Source organism: Henckelia pumila, chromosome 2 (genome assembly GCF_033568475.1).
Source record: "Henckelia pumila isolate YLH828 chromosome 2, ASM3356847v2, whole genome shotgun sequence".
Lineage (NCBI taxonomy): Eukaryota > Viridiplantae > Streptophyta > Magnoliopsida > Lamiales > Gesneriaceae > Henckelia > Henckelia pumila.
In genome coordinates, this window is record NC_133121.1 from 173,636,028 (window position 1) to 173,644,468 (window position 8,441).

The following is an 8,441-nucleotide window of genomic DNA, read 5'->3' on the forward strand; positions in this document are numbered from 1 at the left end:
AAGATGATCATGTGTGTCACATATATGACAAACAATTTCTTGAACACTTTTTAATTGATCACTCTTTTTCATTTCTAATGACTCGATTTTTCTTGCTAAAGATGCAAGTTTAGCTTGAATATCTACATCATCTTTAAGATGATAAATACCACCCCCATTTGTTGAATTATTGGTTTTACTTGGTGGTTCAATTGAGCCTATATTATCCAAATTTTGAGCCTTTTCTGCTAATGACTCCAAATATTCCATAGCTTCATTTAGGTTTTTATCTTCAAAAGTTTCATTACACATGAATTCTATCATTTGTCTATCTTTAGGTATTAAACCTTCATAAAAGTAAGAAACTATCCTCCATATTTCAAAACCATGATGTGGGCATGTATTAAGTAACTTTTTATATCTATCCCAACATTGATAAAATGTTTCCCCTTGTTTTTGAGAAAAAGTTGTAATTTGTCTTTTAAAAGAGTTTGTTCTATGGGAAGGGAAAAACTTTTTTAGAAATTGTTGTTGCATTTCTTCCCATGATCTTATTGAACTTGATCTCAAATTTTGCAACCATTTTTTAGCTTTATCTTTTAAAGAAAAAGGGAAAAGCTTTAATCGAACAATATCCATGCTGTAATTTTGATCATTATAAGTGTTGCAAACCTCCTCAAATTCTCTTAAATGAAAATATGGATTTTCATAATCTAGGCCATGAAAATTTGGTAAAAGTTGAATAATTTGAGGTTTAAAATTGAAATTAGATGCATTAGGAGGAAAAACTAAACAAGATGGTGTACTAGTTCTTATTGGATTCATATGGTGCCTAAGTGTTCTTGGTTGTTCATGTTCTTGATTATTATTATTATTATCATCTTGATTATTAGAATTATCCTCCATGTTTAAAATATTTTCAAATACTCGAACAAGTCTACCACTTTGTTTACGACTCCAAACAATCATACAATTAAAAAAAACATACTATTTACATAAATAACATAAATAAAAAAAACTTAAACTTAATTTATACCTCCCCGGCAACGGCGCCAAAAACTTGCTACAACTTAAATTGTAATTCACCCAAGTGTAGGTTGTCTGCAAGTAATATACTCGTGAGTACGAGATCGATCCATGGAGAGGATGCTGTAAGTTTAATTTTAGCAATGATATATTATAGATGGAAATATTATTATAAAACTTCAAATACACAAATTATAAAATTGTCAAGGCTTCAAAGGTTCATTGTTGGTTTATTTAAGATTGCTTAACGAAAATAAATAAAAGAAACTAAAATAACAATAAACATAAAAGAACAATGAAATATTTAAACAAATATATCATATAATATAGTTTTCACTATATTAAATTCAGATTAATCGATATTTAATACATGGTACCCATAATATATATAAATGCATAAATATAAACATAAAAGAACGGGATAATTCCCAATTTGGTCCCTCATTTTAGACCTCATTCCTGATTTGGTCCTCCGTTCTTGCATCGACCCAATTTAGTCCCTCGATTTTCGTCTTTTTTCCGCAATTGGTCCATCCATTTAATTAAACGTCAAAACGAACGGAATGACCTGCTAAGCCGAGGGACTAAATTGGGTCGATGTAAGAACGGAGGACCAAATCAGGAATGAGGTCTAAAATGAGAGACCAAATTGGGAATTATCCCCCCATTCTAGCATTACTTTTGACTAAATGATTTTTTTATCATTTATATTTATAAAAATATTGTTTACCTAAATAAAAATATTTTATAAGAATTCAACACATACCATATTAATATTATTTTTTTAAAATTTAAACACATAATAAAAATTCACGTTTATATATAATTAAAATGTGAGAGTTTAATTTTAAAAATTTAAAGTATACTTAGTAAAAATAAATAAATATTTGTTAACAAAAATAAAAATTTTACAAAATAAATATTAATGATGACAATATGTTTTAAATTACATTTTTTTTATACATAAAATATTTTTCGAATGAACTCATCTATGTTTGTTAATATAATTGAAAAACCTTCATGAATCCAAACAATTTAAAATAAGTCAACAACTAATATAATAACTTTGTAATTAGAAAAATAAAATTTATAATAAATAAAATAAAAATATATTTTTATTTATGTTAACCAATATTTTTATAAATATTTATATAATTGATCAAAAAAATTTCATTTAATGACTCTACTTTTTTTATTTTTGTCTCCTTAATAATTTTTAAAATGGACATCAAAATCGAAATTTAAAATTAAAATTTATAAATTTTGAGATAAAAAAATCCACAAAATTTTTTTTATAAAATTATAATTTATTTATTATAAATGTGGAATTTTGTTTCTCAAAATTGATAAATTTTAATTTTAAATTTCGTTTTTGATGTCCATCAAAAAAATTATTAAGGAGACAAAAATAAAAAATTAAAGTCATTAAATGAAATTTTTTTGATCGGTTATATTTATAAAAATATTGGTTAACATAAATAAAAATATCTTTTTATTATTTTTTATGAAAGTTTTTCAATTATATTAACAAACCTAGATGAGTTCATTCGCAAAATATTTTATGTTTGAAAAAAATGTATATTTAAAACATATTGTCATCATTAATATTTATTTTGTAAAATTTTGATTTTTGTTAACAAATATTTATTTATTTTTACTAAGTATACTTTAAATTTTTTAAATTAAACTTTCACATTTTAATTATATATAAATGAGAATTTTTATTATGTGTTTAAATTTTAAAAAATAATATTAATATGGTATGTGTTGAATACTTATAAAATATTTTTATTTAGGTAAACAATATTTTTATAAATATAACTGATAAAAAAAATCATTTAGTCAAAAGTAATGCTAGAATGGGGGGATAATTTCCAATTTGGTCCCTCATTTTAGACCTAATTCCTGATTTGGTCATTCGTTCTTACATCGACCCAATTTAGTCCCTCGGCTTAGCAGGTCATTCCGTTGTTTTGACGTTTAATTAAACGGATGGACCAATTGCGAAAAAACGACAAAACTCGAGGGACTAAATTGGGTCGATGTAAGAACGGATGATCAAATCAGGAATGTGGTCTAAAATGAGGGATCAAATTGGGAATTATCCCTAAAAGAACAATTAAATATTTAAACAAATATATCGTATAATATAGTTCCCACTATATTAATATCAGATTAATCGATAATTAATATATGGTACCCATAATATATATATAAGTGCATAAATATAAATTTACATAAAAGTAAATGTTACATCAAATCACCATATTTCATTTAGAACAACTGGCAGAGCCACGCTATCGTCTAAATAAAATATATGAATTTTTATTTTAGATGCGATAAAGTAAATGTTAGTTGCGAAAATGTAAATGTTAGTTGCAGAAAGTAAATGTTAATTACGGAAAGTAAATGTTAGTTGCGAGAAAGTAAATGTTAGATCAAATCACAATATATTATTTAGAACAACCGGCAGAGCCACACTATTATCTAAATAATATATATGACTTTATTATAAATTGATACATATATTTATAGTATATAATTATTGTAGTATTTATTGTATCATATTAGACAACAAATCAAGGTAACCACATTCAAGGTACCAAGTATTTGATGTAAATAGATAACAATAAATCATCCAAATTATACCTACAAATAAAGATCAATTAGTAAAACAAAATAAAAAATAGAAAAAGAAAGAATATACAAAATATAAACAATCTTACTTGACCAACAATGAAACCTTTTCACCTTGACATAAAAGGATTTAGCTTGCCATGAACATAAGACTCAAGAGTAAGGATAAAAGAAATTTCATACTTAAACTTGGAGAAATATGCACACTCAAACTCTTATTATTACACACACAATATTTATTTTACAAGTGAGGAGTTTCTCTAAACTTTTGCACACTACAAAGCTTATACAACACATCTATTTATAGGCCAAATGAGAGCAAGAGTCCAAAGCTCATTAAATGTGGAATAGTAAAGTTGGTGGGTGCTTGTCTCCTTGAATGTCAATACCATGACCCAACTTTAATTGACATGTTTGATGCCTTGGACCACCGATTCAGCCTTTCCATTCAACATAGAACACGTAGAATATTTTGTGTAGATGTGTTTGGACATATAATTCACCTCTTTTTGGTAAAAGGTAAAATAGTTATGATATTTTAATTACAAGCTGGTCATAGTAAAAGTTAATCTATCTCCATTTTGATGTTTGATTATTTTGATCATCTTAATGAGGTTTTTGGAATTTCTTGTCTTCTACAAAGTTTAGGATGCCTCTTTTGTGATTCTACAGGATTTGAGATTACTCCAATATGACCTTTGTAACTTGAGTAATTTTATTTTTACTAAACTTGCGCAAAACATAAAATACAACTTTTTTAGTAAAATATTTAAATATAAACACATAACACTAAAATAATACAACTTCATAATTTTAATGAAACTTTAATTTTATAACAAACTTTTTAGCATATAAATAATTACAAATTTTAAGTTTCATCACGTATACAAGCACATATTGTATAAAAATATCATGAAGTGTCTTATGCATGCATGATCATAAATTTTTTTGCATAATACTGAGTCATAAACGTAAACATTATCATAATCTTGATCATATACATCATACGTAACATAAATACATATCATAATCTTGGCATGAAATAATAAAAAAATCATTTTTCCTGTATGGCTCATATCAGTGAAGTGCAACCATATTCGATTGATCAATCTATAATCAACATACGTGGCGGCGAGGTCCATCGAACCTATGGGGTTTCCCTACGCCTCCTATGCCTCTTCACCAAACATCTGGGGATCCGAAGTCTCATAAACATAAGTGGAAAGGTCACCAGGCCTGATATCCTGACCTCCATTCCCATTTTTGTCACAAATCACATAAATTTTCCAAAAATATTTTCTTTACATGCCCATAATCTTAACGTAAAAATACATGCATGAATCATGAACTTAAAAATATCTTTTTTCTTAAAATTCTTCAAGTAAATATATATTTAATTCATTTTTCATAGAAATCACGCTTATATCAAAATATACATATACATCCATTAAATATATATTTACGGACTAATTTTATTTGCCACTGACTAGTTCAAGTTGATGCCCTTTAACTAAAACCCATAAACTTAGACTGACTCATTAACACTTATGCTGACCCAAAAATACTTAGAATAGCCCAATCACACTTAAATTGACCCAATTAGACATAAATTAGCCCAATAGTACTTAGCCCAACTGTAGTGACCCATCATTGAATCACCTACTAACCGACAACTATGGCATGCATTAAACTTAATTAAAGCATAAATACTAAACAGAGAAAAATGTGCGAAAACATAACCCATGATTTACATATCAGCTTAGTACAAAAGTTCCAAGCTTAATATAAGTAATGATACAACCATATCGAAATAACTTAAAGTAAACATTCTACAACTATATCGAATCCTGTTGTATAAAATATCCCCTGTAGGCTCCAGCTCCCTAGTCCTACCTCAAACTAACGGCTCCATCCATCCCGCGATCTGCCCCATGGAATGGGGTGTCCAGGATAACAACTAGGACGTGAGCGCTAACGCCCAGTACATAAACATGAGTAAACATATGTATATGATGCATGCAACCCAGATGACTGGTAAAACTTCATCTGATAAGTCATGCTCAGTACAAGCGCCATATGAGTGCTATAACCTCACGAATCAACCTCTGGGTACAACCACACTTGTCTAGAACACCAGAGTAGTCAGACATACATGTCCCCGCCGTCGCGGTACTCGCAATGACAGACTATCAATTATAGAGCTGAGCGGCTCTATAATCAGGGTATAACAAGGTACAGGCTCAACGTGTATGTGCACATGACATATTAATATAGAAAGAGGTAAAACATATATCATGCCACATAATAATGCCAAGTAAATACAACACATAAACATGTATACTCTCTGGCAATCTCAGTCAATGTGTACGTACTTAACACCGAAGTCTGAACTAAGCTGGAAGAAGACAACCCCTAGTTGTCCTAGGTTAAAGCCCGACCCGACCTGGTCTCAAGCCCGACCCGACCTGATCAGCACCTGGTCAAGACCGACCAGACCTGGCCTCTTGGTCCGACCCCGAGCTCTTCCTTCTCGAACTCCCGAGCTACTCTTTCCCGAACTCCCGAGCTACTCCTTCCCGAGCAGAAATATGAAGTGAGATGGAAGAGGCATGAAAATATCTGAACCCTCAGCTTCTATTTATAGAGGTTGAACTGGGACAGGTGTCATCTGAAATGCATGAGATATTGACATCTGGAAGGACACTAAGCATCTCATCACTTGAGTGCTTGACATCTCGCCTAACAGCTTGGCTTATACATGCACTGATTTTGGTTAAGAGACGTGTTCATTCCCGACCTGAATACAATGTGCTCTTCCCATGATCGAACACTACCTTGGCCTTACACAAGACTTTCTTGAACTCCTAGACCCAACCCGAGCTACACACTCCCTAGGCCGAGCCCCTCCATTAGTGTTCACCCCATGGCTGACCCGAGCCACCAAAGGAAGACCCGAGCTCAAGTCAAGCTCCATACCCGAGCCAAACACATACACATGACCGAGCCCTAGCTCTATGCCTGAGCCCTTGATGCTCAACCATGACCGACCCGAGCTATTCATGACCTACCCGAGCCACACATGACCGACCCGAGCCCATGTCAAATCCATCAAACCCTAGCTCATTCTCATGCCATGTGTTCTTAATCTTGAATTGTGCTCTTGATGATAAAATATCTTTTTATTAATTCCCAATTAAGCCTTTGATTTGTTTAATTAGTAACCTTTAATCATGTTTATCATAATATTATCTTAAAATGGGTTCTGGGTTACTACATTCTCCCCACCTTTAGATATTTCGTCTGCGAAATAAACTCAAAAGTAATGATTAAGATAATAATATGAAACATAACACCATGTTTTATTACATCAAATTGTAATTACATCTTTACATGGTAATCAAAAGTACAAAGCAAACAACTCAGGATATTATGCTTGCATATGGCTATCCGTTTCCCAAGTTTCTTCTTCAATGCCTCGGCACTGCCACTGTACCATCACAAGTGGTATAGTTTTATTCCGAATAACTTTCTCCTTCCTGTCTAGGATACGGAGTGGTCGTTCAACATACGACAGATCTGGCTCTAGTTGAACATAGTAGGCTGGATAATATGGGATTCATCAGCTATGTACTGTCAAAGTAACGACACGTGAAAAACATCGTGTATACTGGAAAGATATGGCGATAATGCCAAACGATATGCAACATCTCCGATCTTCTCCAGTATTTGGAAAGGTCCAATATATCGAGGTGATAACTTGCCTTTCAGACCGAACTTCATCACCTTTCTGAAAGGTGATACTCGCAAGAACACATATTCACCAGGCTCGAACTGAAGTGGCATGCGGTGAATATTAACATAACTGGCTTTTCTATCTTGAGCAGCTTTAATCCTCCTTTTGATCAAATCTACCTTGTCTACAATCTGCTGCACCAACTCGTGACCCTCAACTTGTCGTTCTCCCACCTCATCGCAGAATAACGGAGTACGACATCATCGACCATAAAATGCCTCGAAATGTGCCATATCGATACTGCGATGATGACTGTTATTGTAGGAAAATTCAATCAAAGGTAACTAATCCTGCCAAGACAAACCAAAATCCATGACAGAAGAACGTAGCATATCCTCCAACGTACGAATCGTTCGCTCTGACTGCCCATCAGTCTCCGGATGATATGCAGTGCTCAAACTCAGAGTGGTACCCAATGCCTATTGAAAACTACCCCAGAAACGTGAGGTAAACCGCGGGTCTCTATCACTGACTATGCTCACTGGAATCCCATGCAACCGCACTATCTCCTGGATATATAAGCGTGACATGCGATCATAAGAATACTCCCGGTTGCAAGGAATGAAATGTGCTGATTTCGTCAAATGGTCAACAACGACCCAGATAGCATCACATTGACGTGAAGTCATAGGCAAGTGGGTAACAAAATCCATAGTAACATGCTCCCACTTCCATTCGGAAATCTCAAGATTCTGCTGTAATCCACTTGGTCGTCGGTGTTCAGCCTTGACCTATTGACAAACAAGACATCTAGAAACAAATTAATACACACTCCGCTTCATCCCTTTTCACCAAAATATAGTTCGCAAGTCCTTATACATTTTCATACTTTCAGGATGAACTGACAATCGACTCTTGTGAGCTTGAGAAAGAATATCATTCCTGAGCTCCGCATCATAAGGTACAACAACTCGATTTGATAAGCACAATAAAATATCTGCCTGATAATGGAATTCAGATGTATTAACTCCATTGGCTAGACGTGCCAAATGCTGAGTCTTAACAT

The 8,441-nt window shown here is 32.4% G+C and overlaps 1 non-coding gene across 1 annotated transcript; it reads left to right on the plus strand.

The window, feature by feature from the left end:
- The first annotated feature begins 361 nt into the window (after nucleotides 1-361).
- Nucleotides 362-472, plus strand: LOC140885924 (small nucleolar RNA R71). The gene has a single exon (XR_012151336.1). It is a non-coding gene; the product is annotated as a small nucleolar RNA R71 (small nucleolar RNA).
- The last annotated feature ends 7,969 nt before the right edge of the window (nucleotides 473-8,441 follow it).